The following is a 17,750-nucleotide window of genomic DNA, read 5'->3' as shown; positions in this document are numbered from 1 at the left end:
TTAAAAAACCAAGAAATAACCTCGTCTGGTTAAATTATGGAGAGCATAAAGCCCCAAAACAAGTCGAGAGAGAAATAATGGATCAAACCTCATAAACCTTCTTTCCAATTTGAGGCACCAAAAAAGAAATATGTATTAAGTTAGAGAAAAGTTACTTGCTCTAAATTTCCTACACATTCTCCAAGAATATAAACGCCACTACTTAAAAACTGACCATACTAACGCAAATTAGTTTTCTTTTCCTATTTCCATGACCTAACAAACTAAGCCCTTCCTTGGCAAGTGAAAACTCAACACGTTACAAAAAAGCTCATGTAAAGTGAGACACTATGTACTCCCTGCTTCCTCTTTTGCTCCTTCTCCTCCTCTTTCTTCTTCTTCTTGTTCTTCTTTTTCTTCTTCTTCTGGCCACTAACAACTGCATTTTCAGGACTTTCCAACTTGTTTAGCATTACCAGGCTCTCTGCATAAGTATCCATGTAAAATGGAGTAAAAGCTCTGGAAACGATAACTATTTTCGTACAACGCTGAAAAATTAAATCCATCTTCTTCAACATCCTCTTTCCTGGCTACTTCAAAGAACATGTCGATGTTTTGTCGTGTTTCCTTTACAGCAAGATAATAAAAATAAACGTTTGGAATAGGGAGTAAATGTGATGCTTAGCAACAAACATGCTTAGATAATTAACACTAAAAAATGACCAAAAACCGCTAGTCTACTAAAACTATGCAGAAAAACATAAGGCCCAGCAAAAGTTAGGAGAGAAATAATGGGTCAAACCTCATATATGAGAGACTCTGCTTCTTTCCATATAAGGCAGTAAACAGATATGTATAAAGTTAGGGAAAAAGTGATTTGCTCTCAATTTCCAATATATACTCTCAGGCAAATACGAAAGCCAACTACATCATTTGAAATATTCTGAAAACTGACCATACTAATGCAAAATAGTTTTCTTCTCCTATTTCCATGACATAACAAACTAAGCCCTTCCTTGGCAAGTGAAAACTCAAACACATGAAAAAAAAAAGCTCATGTAGAGTGATCACTAAGGACTACCTGATTCATCTTGCTCCTTTTTCTTGTTCTTCTTTCTTGTTCTTGTTTTTCTTCTTCTGGCCACTAACAACTGGATTTTCAGGACTTTCCAACATGTTTAGCATTCCCAGGCGCTCTGCATAAGCATCCGTGTAAAATGGAGTAAAAGTTCTGGAAACATTATCTATTCATATAACGCTGAAAAATTAAATCCATCTTCCTCTCAACCTTCTCTTTCGTAGCTACTTCAACAAGCATGTCGATGTTTTCTCTTGTTTCCTTTATAGCAAAAAAGCTTAGTGAAAATAAATGTTTGAAATGGGGAGTAAATGTGATGCTCGGCAACAAATGTGCTTTAGATAATTTACATTAAAAACCAACCAAAAACCGCTTGTCTGCTTTAACTATGCATAAAAACATAAAGCCCCCCAAAAGTTAGGAGAGCAATATTGGGTCAAACCTCTCAACCTTCTCTTTCCTAGCTACTTCAATAAACACGTCGATGTTTTGTCTACTTAAACTATGCAGAACAACATAAAGCCCCCCAAAAGTTAGGAGAGAAATAATGGGTCAAACCTCATATATGAGAGACTCAGCTTCTTTCCATATAAGGCACTAAACAGTTAGAGAAAAGGGCTCAATTTCCAATACATACTCTACAGCAAATATGAAAGCCAACTACGTCATTTGAAATACCCTGAAAAACTGACCATAGCTATACAAAATATTTTTCTTTTCTACCTTCCTCTTTTCAACTCCCCTTGGCAAGTGAAAATTCAATAAGTTACAAAAAAAAACCGCATGTAGAGTGAGACATTATCAACTACCTGCTTCATTTAGCTTCCCCTCCTCCTCCTCCTCCATACTGCTGCTCTTCTTCACAACAAGATTTTCAGGACTTTCCAGCCTTTTTAGCGCCTTTTTAGCAATTCCAGGCTCTCTGTATAAGTATCCGTGTAAAATGTGTGCCAATGCGAGTACCCATCGCCCAATGTGCCACGTACTCCAAGATAAGTAATACGTCTGCTCTGGTGATCGCAGGAAACCAAATTCCCATCATGAGTCGCGAATATAACTTCACCGTTTTCTCTCAACCCAAGGGGCCTCCTCAAACCTCCAGAAAGATCGATTCTGAATAGTCTAGACCAAGAAGTTGGCACACCGTACTCCTTCATAATCCAAACCACACAATGCGGTTCAGCACCATATACACGCTGCTGGATCAAACAAAGAGATTCCTTAAATACAACAAGTATCATCCTGCAATCATCGTTGGTAATACTCTCTGGAACCAATATCTCGCTAAAAACCTCCTCACTCATGTTGAATGACAAGATCGTGTTGCGAAAAGGGCCCCGATGAAATGCCATCCAATTTGCAGCACCATTAACATAGGCCTGTCGACATCGCTCCGTAACCATCATCGGAAGCGCTCTCTCACTAATATACCGCCAACAACCAGTCTTGTGCGTGTACAGCTCAACCAAAGGCGGAATCCGGTCACAGCCCGGGTTGCACTACTCTAACGACCTTAAAGTTGTTTGTGACCGGATCAAATCCAAAGCCCAGAGAGTGGCTAAATGGACCGTGTGAGTGAAACGTGACACTATATTTAGGCAAAGAAACAAATTTCCTAATAGAGGGATTCCACAGAAAAATATCATTCAGGTAACCATATTCGAGATCGTTAGAAAGGCAGATAACCCCATTGACGCTGCCGACAATAGAGTAACCCACAGAGTCGAAAGGTACAACGAGGGCTTTGAGTAGACGGAAAGACTTGTTACCGTCAAGCGCGAGGGAGTAGTGATCAGTCTTGGGCTTATCGGTACGGTGGCGAACGAGGAGGAGGCGGTCATTGGCGTTTCGATCGAGGTGGTCGGAGATGAACTTGGGGCTGGCGATGACAGAGTACCATGACTTGCAAACGGAGGTGAGTCGGACCAGAGTCTCGGTGGGTAGTCGCGCGAAGATGTCGATCAGAACGTCTTGAGGAAGAAGGTGGTCCGACATTTCTAGGGTTTTGCGCAGAAATTAGAGGCAGAAAGAAAGAAAGAGCGTTTTGGCTTACCTTTCGTAGGGTGTATCTCGTCAATCTGAATCCCCACAAACCCCAGTATTTCTTCTTTCTTCTCTAGTCGGTCGGTCGGTCGGTCGGAGAAGCCTGATGGTGATAACTGGAGTACTGTATTACCAGGGTTCTTTCTTCTCTGCTTTTTGTTGCGAAGAACGAAGTTCGTTCGTAGCGCTTATCCTAAACTAGGGCTCCGTTTGGAACTAAGGCTCTGTTTGCAGCAAATCGAAATAAAGGACACTAATTAAGAATGAAATGAGAAATAAGGAAAATGACGTTGCATTTGTTTTTTTTGAAATTTTCCTTTTCTCTTGCAATAAGAACCAAATAGTAAGAGAAAGGATTTTTTGAAATTTTATTTTCCTTTCCACTTCTTTCCACACGTTCCAAACGCCTAGATTTTTATGACGTAACTCTTCAAGAGGTGAGATCATGGGGAGTCGGATTTATTTTTTTTCTGTTTTTTTTTCCTTCCTATGGTGGGAAGGCAGATTTTATTTACGGAGTATTTTTGAACCTCCGGGAGGCAAATCCTATTCTAGGGGAAAGGGAACGGAGCTTGTGGAGGGGGTACAAATTTGCCCCGCCCAGCCAGCAAATGATCGGGCTAGCACTGTCCTAGCCCATCAAAATAGCAAAAAAATTAGCCCGGACTCACTCGATTTTTAAAATTCTGGGCCCAAGCCCAACCCAGCCCTGTGCCCTAGTATAGCTCGTTTTTTCAATGATGAGGACTGTGGCCCGATGCTAGCAAAATTGACCTAGCAGAGCAGGTAGCCCTCGAAGTTTCAAGAATTATGTTTTCTTCTCTTTCTTTCTTTCTGTCTTCCTCACATGATTGACAATTTCAATTTAATTAGGGTGTCCAGCCGAATAGACTGGAACACCAACGTTTTTTCTTTTTTTGTTATTTGTTAATGTCAATTTACTCTATTCTAGGAGATTTGAGGGAGGAGAATAAGTGCTTATGGGAATTAAACTCTGCCCACATGAATAAGAGTATAAGGAAGGCACCAACTCCAGAAGAAATCGTCCTAATTAGTCGATTTTGATTTGCTTTTCAGTACATAATGGTTCTACTATTTATTTTTAAAATACAAATATTACTGATTTTCATCGGAAGAAAGAAGTGAACAAGGAGTATTTCAAATGACAAAAGTGACCAAACAACTTCCCACATTTGATTTAAAAAAAAAAAAAAACTTCCCACATTAATCACCCATATGTGAAAAAAACAAAGAGAGGGAAAAAAGCAAAAGGAAGGATGAAGCGTCAGCTGCCAGCCAATTTCTTTTCAGTATATATAACATAGTCTATGCATTTCCGCGTAGGATTACCACGGTTCAAATTATATTTTTACAGTCATATAAGCGAAGAGAGACATGGATTACAATTTCATTTGGAATTTATATACTCCCTTTCCCACGTGGTCCTTTGCGACAGCGTGGTCTACTTTTGGAAACCCTGTTGCGTAAACTTTTTTATATTATCTAAAATTTCCTTGAAAAGAATAAGTCCTAGTACTTCTGTAAAAACACTTGGAAGATGACTGCGACTAATAATTCACTTTGCCACATAAGGTGACCTCTTTATATTACCATTTTTAAGCTGATGCATGCTATTTTTCTTTTTTGAAAGACGAATGATCAGCAAGCAGCACCTTCTAAAATCAAATAGGCTCCAAGATTAGTCAATGTGCTGATAAGATGACTTAGACTTGTCGAATAGAATCACTAAATCAAGATATGGTTTGTTTGGTGGGTAATGACCTTAGATGACCATTGAACCAAACAGTTCACTTGCCAACTACGGACTGCTAGCTGGGTGCGGTGAGGCTATGGTGGAGTACAACTTCCAACAATGCGGTCTAGTTGAAATTGTACACATGAAAGAAGCTTTAAGTTCCCGTGCCATAAAAAAGAGTATGGCTTATTCACAGAACCGCTGTAAAGAGGTAATTACAGGGCTACTTGATCTCAGCCGTTCATTTGTGCATTGGACGGTCCGGATTTTAATGAAATTTTTCTGGGAAAAATGTAACTCTTTCCCAAAAAAGTTTTATTAAAATCCGAACCGTCCAATACACTTTGAACGAGCATAATTGTAACGATCCGGATTTTTGACCTAATTTTTTTTAATACAATTTTATATTGTTAAATTTCTAATTCAATAATTAATTAGATTGAATAATTAAAATATATTATTATGTGTACAATTGATATTATTTGCATTATTGTATAAGATATATATTTAAACTTTAGATATACAGGGAATTAAGGATTCATATTCATCTCTTATCTTTCCTATCTAAATTCTAACTAGAACTCTATTCAAACTAACTCTCCACTTCTTTCTCTCTCATCCTATACGTACACGCGTCCACATACATTCTCATCCTATACATACACGCGTCCACATACATTCTCACCCCTTACATACACGCGTCCACGTACATTAGAATTAAAGAAAATCCCACCAAATGTGGCACTTGTCCCCTATCCCTCTTATCATTATCAGTATCACTCTCCTTCCCCATTTCACCACTTCCACACTTATCCCCTCACCTTCTCACTACCTTATTCTCTCTCATTATACATACCCACATAAATTCGAAAATTGAACACCAGTATATTATTTTCACTCCCAATTCTATTATTGAGTCTAGAATAGAGATAGAGAGAGAGAGAGAGAGAGAGAGGGAGAGAGAGATAGAGAGACACATTTTTACATAAAATCCCTCCGCACATCATATTCAGGTTCCCAATCAACCACTACATCACCAAACATCCACAAACCACCTTCCAATCAGCCTCGAGTCCCCTGTTGCCGCCGCCGTCTTTTTCAATTTACCGAAATCGTCCGCAATCTAGTACCCGCTTTTTCAGCCGGATTTAAGGTAGAATAATCACTTCCCTACTTTTCTCCAAAATATATTTGTACTTATATGTGTTAGTTTTAATATTTAGAGGTGGTGATAAAAATCAAATCCTATGTTGAAACCGAACAGAACCCCGACACGCTGTTTTTCTTTTCCTCCTGCATGCATATTCTGCTTTTTTTTGTTTCTGAGATTTTATGTTGTTATTACACTATTAACCCTGGAATTTGTATGCTTCCTGAATTAATCCCAAATGGTTTGTTGTTTTTGCAAGTTAACCCCAAACATGGTTTTCTACGACGCCATTGTGTATGTTTGTCTTGTTATGGTGAACAAACTTTGAATGTTTGCAAATGTTAATTACATAATGCCGATAATTATAAATGTTAACTAAATGTTAATTTAGTCCCTTGAAAGATATATATATATATATATATATATATATATATATATATATATAATGAATGCATTTATTTACTTAAGCATATATAGACAGTATAAAACCTAAGTCAATCTATCTATGTTGGTATAAAAAAAAAATTGAACTTATCAACCGTTAAGAAGAAGAAGTATAACAAGGACCTAATTTTAGGAGTTTCGCTTATTAATAATACACCTTAGAAACCATGATAGTGAAAAGAAAAGAGGGTGAGATGACATTACAAGTGACTACGAAAGTATCGCCTTATAAGTTATAAAATAGTAGAATGATTAGAAACTTTTTAGTATAGTAGCCTAACTTATAAAATAAGAAATCATGTAACTTGTTGTAAACTAAATTATAAAAATAATATAAACGAATGCTACTGATCTACTTAGAACTTTCAAATTTTCTTTTAATTATTACTTAAAGTGATACTAATATTAGTTAAGTTAATGAAATTACACTTAAACCCCTACTAAAGTTTTCATATACATAGGTCACATAAAGTTATCAATCACTGAATCCTAGGCGAATATCGAATTTCTAAAATACTCTAATGCTTACGATATGACTATATAAACCACAAATTTAAAACATAATCAAAGAACATAACTGTTCAATAAAAATTATAAGTAACTCCAAGGCCATCGACCCAATCCAAATCTCTTATGTGTTTAATTATTTACACATATCAATTGTTATATTGTTGTCTCACTGAAATGTATCATGTTTGAGCTGTTGATTGATTGTATCATGTTGAACGTGCTAGAATGGACTCGAGTTCATGAGTGGTTTCGAGTAATGAACAAATAGACGTGATTAAGTAAATGATAAAATGGTAAAGTTGGTTGAGGATGTTGGGTGCCGGTAAAGGACCCTGGTACGATAAAGTACCTTTAGTTGAGTTGGGGAACGGTAAAAGACCCCGAGTACGGTAAAGGACTCCAGGTACAGTATTTGAGATACGGTAAAGATCCTAAATACGGTACAGTACCCAGTGTGTGTGTGGAGGACAGTAAAGGACTTTGGGTATAGTATTTTGAAAAACGGTAAAGGATCCTAAATACAGTACAGTACCCAGTGTGTGTGTGGAGGACGGTAAAGGACTCCGGGTACAGTATTTTGGAAAGCGGTAAAGGATCCTAAATACGGTACAGTACCCAGTGTGTGTGGAGGACGGTAAAGGACTCCGGGTACAGTATTTTGGGAAACGGTAAAGGATCCTAAATACGGTACAGTACCCAGTGTGTGGGGGGGGGGGGGGGGACGGTAAAGAACTCCGGGTACAGTATTTTGGGAAACGGTAAAGGATCTTAAATACGTTACAGTACCTAGTGTGTGTGTGGAGGACGGTAAAGGACTCCGGGTACAGTATTTGGGATACGATAAAGGATCCTAAATACGGTACAGTACCCAGTGTGTGTGTGGAGGACGGTAAAGGACTCCGGGTATAGTATTTTGGAAAACGGTAAAGGATCCTTGAATACGGTATAGTTTCTAGTGTGTAGATTAGGGGTATGGTAAAGTACCCAGTGTGTAGAGTTGGGAGACGGTAAAAGATCCTGACAATGAGATAGTGCGACCTCTAATGCTGAGTTGTCATGTGAGCTGTTTCTTTATTATAGTTATAAGCGAATCTAGACTAGATACATAATTTAGTAGTATTCACTTAGAACCCTGATGCAGGACAAATAAAGGGAGAGTTATTCTATGGGACGGTTAAAGTTGGTGGATGTGGGAGGAAAGGATCTTGTGGAGAGGATTCTTAGATTTCATGTAAGATAATGGATAGTAAAGAAAATGGCGATGAGCTATTATTCTGTACCTCATGTGAATTGCTATATTGTTGATCTGCTAATTGTAGAGTAAGAGGTTGGTAGGATTGGGATTATTCTTCTGGGTGAATTATCACTCACGGATACGTTTGTATCCTGGTAAATCGTTTGTTTCGGCGATCAATTTGCCAGAGGGTGCTGGGTTCAATGGTGGAGCTGTTTGACACAGGAGGAATATCAAGGGCGAAGACCGAGGATGCTTGAGATCTGTATCAACACTAGAGTCGCTCTGAAGATTTTCAAATAAAATGTTAAATTCTTTTTTGTATATATTTTTTTTATGTAGATTTTGTATAACGACAAATAGGGACCTAATAGTTTATCAAATTCAGTGTATTTTAGGGTTAATGCTTCCAAAATTCTTTGAAAAATCGAGGCGTTATAATGATTCACCTCAGTAAACCACTATTCACAAAAAGCTATGTGAAATAGTTTTTCCCGGAGAAAAAAACGTATGCCAATGAGCCTATTGCAAGGAAGCAACGGCAGGACCAACTGACTGATTCCTGACCCCGCATTGACTATTTTGGAAAATTCGTAATTAATGTAAGTTTGAAATTTATTGAACAATTTTTTTTAATGGCAATTTATTGAACAATTTTTTTAATGGCAATTTATTGAACAAATTTGACCCATCAAGGCAACAAAATTTCTAAATAATAAACTTGGCGAGAAAATCTCTCTCCCCCCTTTCCTCTCCTTCAATGGACAAAAATAGAGTTTCATAATACCAAAACCCCTCTTCTCTAACACAGTAAAAATTTCTCAACAAGAACCAAGTGTTGGAAAAATGGAAGAATTGTTAGAATATTTTGGTGAGCCTAAATATGAACAAAAATCATTGCAAGGATGAATGAGAATTGTCTCATTTGGAATTGAAAAGGCCAAGTTTTATTTAATGGAGGATGTGCGCGCTCGCCGTCACTAAACACCTAGACGAGGCCGGGATCGGGACTGAGAATTTGTGGGGCCGCAGCCTATGGGGACCATAGGTCTGTCGTTTGGTTTGGGATAGTTTGGAACTAATTTTGGGGTTTGGGTCCAAAATTTCTAAATATTAAACTTGGGCTTTGGTTGGGCTTAGGCTTGATGGGCCTAAAGCTTGTATTGAAAATGGGCTACCTTACTTGGGAGGATGGATTTGGATTGATAAGTCAAATACTAACTCTTTTTTTTTTATTCAAAAAAAATTACATTTGTTAATTTTGTGTCAATTTTTTATAACTTATGAATAAAATATGGTGTATTCATATTTTTTAAATAAATCATGAATTTTTGTGAAATTGCTCGAACCATATTCACATAAGTTTATAATATAATACGATCAATTTACTAAAATTCACGAAAATTAAGAATTTGAAAATTTACGAAAATAAGGAGAGAGAATGGTTTAGAATATATCCATTAAGGATTTTAAAAATTGAAAATTCCCCCCATTTATATCCATCAATCAATCCATGATTTTAGATAACTATAATTACTAGAATCCCACTAATTTAGGAAGGAAATATACACCTACGTATGAATATCTATATTAAAAGGGTAATATATGTAATTCACCATCTAAAAGAATGAAAACATAACTGTTTAAAAAATGTCGGATGAAAACTTACAAAGAGTTGAACCCGAAGACTATTCTTTAAGTCTCCCAAAAAAATTCAAATAAAGACCAAAAAAAAAAAAAGTTACTTAACTTTTAAATCCAAACTCACCCTGAATTGTGATTGTCGCACACATTAGTAGCTTCAATTATATACAAGCAATATGATTGGGTGAGAGCTGATTCTTACTAGGTTCATTGAAGGATGTTCCTTACCAACAGCTCTAATTCAATTGCCCAACTATTCCTTCAACTGTATTTGGTCCCTCAAGCTAAACTCTGTCTATCCCATTGGCTTATAAAAGGCACTCAAGTCTTTTGTTTCAAACACATCGAGCAAATACAAACTTCTTCTTTCAAAAGAGTTTCTACTCTTGAAAAAATTCTTTGTTCTAGTGGGAGAGAATACAAAACACAGCTCAGTTTGGTGGACAGTCTAGGTGGTGTTTCTGCAACTGAGTTTGACCGATGCATTTATCTTCAATCTGATAAGTCTGGAACTGGTGGCCAATATTTGATGTTACATTGCAATTTTGCAAAGTGTGGAGGTAATTAAAGCTTAGGATAGCTATACATAACGAAACAGGCATGGGATCTTTTGTTCGACTTTCCTGTCCCATTCTTCTGTCCCACTCCTCAACCCTCTGTCCCACTCCTCAAACAATGACACATGTAGGTCATACCAAAAATCAAAAGGCTAAGCCACACACAATCTCACCTTTGTATTCTCCCCCTTTTCGTTAAACAGCTCTGTCTTCTCCCTTTTTAACGTCCGGCCAAATTGATCTGGTTGGTTTGCAGCACAATCATTTTTTTGGTGATCTTTCTCTCTACATTATATATATATATATATATATATATATATATATATATATATATATATATGGGGGGGCTGAATTCTTCGTGACCTTGTTGAACCTTCTTCTTTCTTCTATGGATTGTGAAAGTGCTGAATTGATCTTGTATACATGCAGAACCAGAGGGGGGTGTTCCTCCGGGAAGAATCTCCGACGAACAAGTCAATAAGTGGAGGAGGAAAGAGAAGTTTTAATCAGAATGTATGCTAGGTGAGAAAATAGAGTAATAGTGAATTTTTTCCGACCCTCTCACTTGAGGAGGTGGTCTTGTATTTATAGGCAAAGATGTAGAGTGCTGCACAGGCTGGTTCTGCAACCCACGTGTTTTGTTATGTTCGGATGACGTCACATGTTAGGAGCATTTATTAAACGTCGCTTCTAGGAGATTGCAGAGCCGCGTTTGTCAGTGTCAGACAAGTCACATCAATCAGAGAGGTCACCTCAGTTATCAAAGAAGACTTGTCACATATCATCAGAAGCTTCTAGAAGATTTCACAAAGTCGGTACCGAACGATTACCCGAGCAATGAAGAGTTTACCGAGTAAAAGGATCTCGCCGAGCAAATGGAAATATTTCCCGAGCAGAGGTTGTATCAAACGTCCGATTGTACTTATCAAGCTCGGTAAAACGCTCATTGCCTCGCTTATCGTTCGGAAAACTTGAGATGTGAAATGTCAAGATTCGTTCTGACCAACAGATGAACAGAGACAACTGAACGATGAATCCAGAGTGACATCACCCCTATGACCCTTTTGAACCTTCGGATATTTCGGCCCACTACAATATACACATATATATACTCCCCCCCCCCCCCCCCCCTGTTTTTTATAAATAACACTAAAAGGGGTAAGTTAGAATTTTTTTTTTCCTCAATAAAAAAAAAACAATATTAATCAATCCGGCCTGATTAGATCCTTTTAGTAATGTTCTACTGCCCAAATCTTTAGCGATTCACTCTCGGGTTTTGGGGAATCAAAAACGGGGTTATAGTGATTAGGTTTTCAATTTCATGCAAAATAAGAATTTTGGTTTCTCTTGATTCTTGCCTTGTGGGGGCTGGGTGAGATCAAAGTAAGGGTGTGATGGCTAGCCGCCGGTGGCGGCGAAAGATGAGGATGCTATTGATGACAGAGGAGGTGTTATGCTGAAGAGAGAAAATTGTGTTGCGTCGACAAGGGTTCGACTGTAGAGAAAAAGATTGGGTGTAGTTTAGCCTTTTGATTTTTGGTGTGACCTACACGTGTCATTGTTTGAGGAGTGGGTAGTCGAACAGAAGATACCGTGCCAACGAAACATGTGTGTGAGTGGGTAGGTTTGTACGTGGTGGAGATGAACAGTTTGGAGGTGAATGCATAGGATTCGTTAGACAGATACGGATGATTCATTAATTATGTGCAATAGCGAATTTTGGGTTTCCCCAATCTAGGGAAATTGGGTAATCGCCATGTAATCAATTTCTCCTTCAAAACCAAGTCCGATGGTCTCCCATATTTCTTCTTGCTGATATCGATGAGGAAGATTAGACATATTTTAAAGAAGGATAATCGAAATAGCTAGCTCTGGTCTATTACAGTCTTTGAAGGGAAATTGACTAGGTAAAATAACGTTTAGGAGTTTTGACTAGCAATTTTAGCTAGACATTGTTGTACATTGTTCTTTGTCCACTGGTTTTGTTTTCTCCGTTGAATCAATTGGGTTTGGTTTGATTTCTTGTGGAAGGCCTCAAATAGGGTTTTGCTGGGTTTTGTGTTGCTGCTGTTGTAGATTTGAGAGAGGGAGAGGATTGATTTGGTACAAATGGCTTTGATTTTGCTTAGGCTATTGGGTACCCATGTATTGAATGGCTAGTTAAAGGAGAGAAATTGTACTTTTCCTTGCTTAAATGGCTAAAAATTTGGCGTGGTTGATGGAGATGCTCTTACAGTCTTTTAAGGGAAATTGACTAGGTAAAATAATGTTTAGGAGTTTTGACAAGCAATTTTAGCTAGACATTGTTGTACATGCCCTTGGTCTTTTTTCTTTTTTTCCTTTTTTAATCCTCCAAAAGGGCGACAGAAAAGCAACATACAATGAGAAATCTAAACTGAAGATAGACACAAGAGGAGGGGTCACAGCAAATTAACCCAGTCTTGGGGAAGGGGTCCTCTCAACGTCGTAGAAGCTACTGAACGGACTCCTATATTGGCTGAGTGGTGATATGGCGAACCCATTTTAGCATCAAACCTCCCACCCAGACAAGCTCTCAAATGTCAAGGACCAAACCCATAACCTTCCGTGAGGGAACCAACTCAAAAACACTTAGAAGGATGGCTTGTTTGTTTCCCTTAGGTCATCCACAGTGGCATAATCAAAAGCAAATTATTTTTAAAGTTAACAATATTGGGGTAAAAGATGGCTCACAATGGTATAATCAAACTTAACAATATTCTTAGAAATAATCAAATTTTGGGCTTTGGATAACCAAAACTAGCAACCTTTTTCAATAATCAAAATTTGTGGATCTCACACCACATAAGTTAACTGGTTCTAAAATTTATGTACACGCGTGTTTCAAATGGTATTTTCTTCGCCTGCTCTATATCTCATTTTCTTCAGCCACAAACTCTTTCTTTTTCTTTCCCTCCAAAATTAAGAAAGAAAATCGATATATTTTTGCCCAAAAAAAATCGTAATGGAGAGAAGTGATCAATGGTGGAAAACATTTGTCGCCGCATTAAGGTATTTCACTTTTTTTTTCCGTTTTTATTTTATTCTTTTTTCGTTCCTCTCCCTGTGGTTGAGTACATAAAGAACCTTACATTTTTTTACAAATTCAAGAACACATCTGTTTTTTTTTTTTTTTGAGTACATGATTTTTTTCCCAAATTCATAATATGAGGGATGAAAGTCACCAAATGTAATGGAGGGAAGTGATCAATGGTGGAAAACGTAAGGCTTTCATCAAATGCAATGGAGGAAAATGGAAGGAAGTCACCAATTTTTTTCCCAAAATTAAAGGAGAAAATCGATATATTTTTGCCAAAAAAAAAGTGTAATGGAGGGAAGTGATCAGTGGTGGAAAACACAAGGGGAGAGAGAATGTAATTGTAGTGTATCCCTTATTTTAGTTATGGACTAGAAGTGACCATTGTAGACCTCAACATTGTTAAGCTTAGCAACCTCTTAAATGGATAATCAAAAGCTGATGTGTCAACTTTTGATTATTCATTTTTGATTATGCTACTGTGGATGGCCTTAGTTGGAATTTCAATTTGGAGACGAGAAAATTAAAAGAGAAAGTTTGACTTTGTTAGGCATAGGCCTCATATATATGTACATGCATATATAGTTTAATTCAAGTTGACTTCAAGCCCTTTATCCTACAAAGAATGAATGCTACTATTCGAGCGGACCGTAGAGATGTTAAAATTCAAGGCCTTGAGATAATAATAATAAAAAAAATAACAATACAAATTCTTTGTGGAAACTTTATATTTATCTCAAAACCAATTGGCTATGAGTGGAGACGTCTCAAATGTTATTAAGTGATCACCCATTCCACTCCCAAGCAATGTGGGATTCTATTTCCTTAACATCCCCCTCACGTGCAGCCGCGTGTAGCCACTTTTGGGTCCTATCATCGTGCAGCCTTTTCGCTGGTCTGTCATTGCGGAGTGTGGATTGTGAATTTTTTTAAAATGTGGGGTGGAACGGGCCCCGCTCTGATACCATGTAGAAACTTTATATCCATCTCAAAATCAATTGGCAATGAGTGGAGAGGTCACAGATGTTATTAAGTGATCACCCATTCCACTCTCAAGCAATGTGAGATTCTATTTCCTTAACATTCTTAACTTATAGGGATTGACTAAACTAGGACTCATATTTTGACGTTTATCCAAATCTTAATCTATCTTTTATATATAGGAATTGGTTTGAAGTCGTATCCACGGATTCAGACTCAAGGTTGCCTAGATTTGAATAGTCATTACGAAATCATAAACGCTATATGTTCTAACGGTGACTTTGTAGTAACTATGAAAAAATAATAGTTATGGAGAGTAATCTTTCGATTACAAATGTAGCCGTATCTAGACCGATTAGGTGGGAAGAAGTCAAACTAACTATTTAGACTTTTCAAAAATGTCGTCGCTCCTCAACCGGTTATTAATAGTAACCTCGCTCGAATTTTTCAAACATCTAAAGGAGATATCAAAATACGATTGGGGCCTAGATCGTAATCATCGTATTAGTCGTACCGAAACCAAACAAGCATCGATGTCGGTAGGATCTATGTCACTGCTAACATCATTCTCTAAATTTTGCACTTCACCCGCCAGCAGGCAAACTGGGATCTTACTACCTATGCATGACTTTGATGACAAAGACACCCTTTTAATTACCACATTTAAAATATGGGTCAAAAAGGAACATTTTCATTAAATTCTGTTACTCACTATATTCTTCATTGAAAAATAATTTCCACACTTACCTTTCAGCCATTTAAACTCCCTTTTTTGTTTTTTATCTACATGAAATTACAATATTGTCCTCGCATGTGTGAAGAAGTGTATTGAATAAATGGTAAGATAGTAAATTCAAGTGAAAAAAAAAAAAAGAGGAGTGTAAATAAATTATAAAAAGGAAAGTGTGAAAATCAATTTCCTTCTCCATACCGTTGTTTTCTTTGCATTATCGCTCCAAAACGGAGGATGATAACTTCGACAAGAGAATAATAGTCATCATCTTGCTTTTTGTAGGGCCATTGCTTTTCGATTTTTAGTACAGTTTCTCGAGTTCTTGAGAGAGAGAAACTATCCCACCAAATTACTCCTGATAAAACTATTAGTAACAGTATAATTGGCAATGTCGTTATCCCTATTTCTTAAAAATACATACAGTAGAATATAACGTCAACATTTGTTGAGCAACTCAATAAAATTTCACCAACACGAATGTTTTATTCATTTTGAACTCGAAAGAGAGGGTCCAACTGAGCTTAAATTTTGCAAAAAAGTTCAAAACGAACGGCTACGCCGATCATCAAGGTGAGATAAGCGATATCACTCTACTTAATAGGGTTGTCCATGGACCCGACCCGACCCGAAAACGGACGCAATGGACGGCTCTGATTACACTTGTCGATCGGATTTTGATCGGGTTGGACAGGAGGAGAACATAGTGGAGTGACACAACCAACCACGATTCTTTTTCCATAATTTCGAAAATTTAGTCACACGGTGCTTAAAAATAACGGTCACCACATGCAATCACCAAAATATTACCGTGGGAAAGGTGAATTTGGAGCTACGAATGCAATCGAAGTGTTCAAATATAAATACGCTCCGAAAACAGCCCCTAGCTAGGTCATAAGTAATCTATGGCTCTCAAATGAAAAAGGTTAATTAATACTGTAGTTTGATTCGTGATATGGTCAAAGTCATGTTTAGCAGACGTTCAAAAACAAGAAGTCCTGTTCAGCATTCATGACCTGTGAATTTACGGGGGATTTCATCGAGGGCAGGGAAAATGATAAAAGAAAAGTTTAATTAAATGGAAACCCAAAGTAACAAGCTATTATTGGCCTCTTTCCGAATGTTTAAAAGTCACATTTATTTTCCAAAAACTTCTTAGTGTTCGTGGAAATTTTGTTTTTTTTTGTTAAGACTATTTAATTATGTTGGCTAAAGATAAAGAACAAAAGGAAGATAAATGTGAATCATGTTGTTGAAAGAATTCTAGTACTCCATTAATAACTAGGAAAATTATATTGTTTTATTTTTTTTAAATGTGCTTAGTTTTTTGAAACAAAAAATTCAATTCAGGTCAGTGAAAATTTATTAATCTCTTTGATAGAAAAAGGGAAATTATTTTTACACTCCCTTTTTTAATATCCATACTCTCTTTTTTGTCTTTTAGTGAAAAAGTATATACTTTCAACACTATAAAAAAAAAAAATTGTGAATATAAAAAAAGTGAGTGCAAAAATCACTCCCCTAAAATGCAATCGAAAATTTTCCAAAAAAGACACTAAACATGATTTTAATTGACTAGGACTTTAGTTTCTACTTTATTTATCTTCGAGTGTGTTTGGACAAAAAAATTCCTTATTATTGTCATTGACTTTTTATTAAGATATCCTATCAGATTCACATCAAATATCTTGTCGTCTTAAAAAACGAGATATGAAAAGTAAAACATCGACTAAAAACCTTAAAAATTAACTAAAAACGGCAATCAAATTGATATATTACTGTTTTCAATGGAACTAACCAATTATACTTATAATAATTAATCAGAAAATTTTCAAAAAGACACTAAACATGACTTTAAATGGTCAGGACCGTAATTCTATTTTATTTATCTTCTAGTGTGTTTGGACAAAAAAATTCTTTATTATTGTCATATTGACTTATTATTATTATTGTTAAAAAATTCTATCAGATTCACATCAAATATCCTGTTGTCTTAAAGAAGGGGATATGAAAAGTAAAAACAACGACTAAAAATATTAAAAAATTAACTAAAAACAACAATCATATTGATAATTTTACATTTTTTTTCAATGGAACTAACCAGGTATACTTTATAACATTGGTGCGACCACTTCTTAATCCCATTATTAGTTGGAATCAGAAGATAATATATTCCACTTATTTACTGACCGAATAAGTTGTAGATAGGAAAAACACATTATAGAGGGAGAATGACATATGAAACACTAGGAAACTTCAAATTGTCCTTTTTATATTTTAAAAATGAGATCTCTTTCTTTTCTTTTTTTACATATAGAATGGGATCTCTTATTTTTTCTGAAAAGCAAAAGTTTATCAATTTCGGTAAAAATAAAAAAAGATAATAATATGACTTAAAAGTGGCCAAGGCTTTAGTTTGTTGTTTTTTTATCTTCAAGTGTGCTTGGACAAAAAAAAATCGTTATTATCGTCATTGACTTTTTATTACGATTAGATAAAAAAAAATCTTATCATATTCCCACTAAATATTTTGTCGTCTTAAAGAATGAGATACGAGAAGTAAAATAGTACGACTAAAAACCTTTAAAA

At 36.4% G+C, this 17,750-nt stretch overlaps 1 long non-coding RNA gene across 3 annotated transcripts; it reads right to left on the bottom strand.

Moving 5' to 3' along the window:
• On the bottom strand, positions 1–3,330 carry LOC131330102 (uncharacterized). Of its 3 annotated transcripts, none has more exons than XR_009200951.1 (3): positions 1,867–3,330; positions 1,061–1,175; positions 1–463 (listed from the first exon to the last, which is right to left on the bottom strand). It is a non-coding gene; the product is annotated as an uncharacterized LOC131330102 (long non-coding RNA). The 3 variants fall into 3 exon arrangements; XR_009200950.1 differs by having other exon boundaries at positions 1,058–1,175; positions 1,867–3,313; XR_009200949.1 differs by having other exon boundaries at positions 1–1,175; positions 1,867–3,314.
• Positions 3,331–17,750: the final 14,420 nt, after the last annotated feature.

Source organism: Rhododendron vialii, chromosome 6a (assembly GCF_030253575.1).
Source record: "Rhododendron vialii isolate Sample 1 chromosome 6a, ASM3025357v1".
Classification (NCBI taxonomy): domain Eukaryota; kingdom Viridiplantae; phylum Streptophyta; class Magnoliopsida; order Ericales; family Ericaceae; genus Rhododendron; species Rhododendron vialii.
This window is presented reverse-complemented; position numbering and strand designations above follow the sequence as displayed.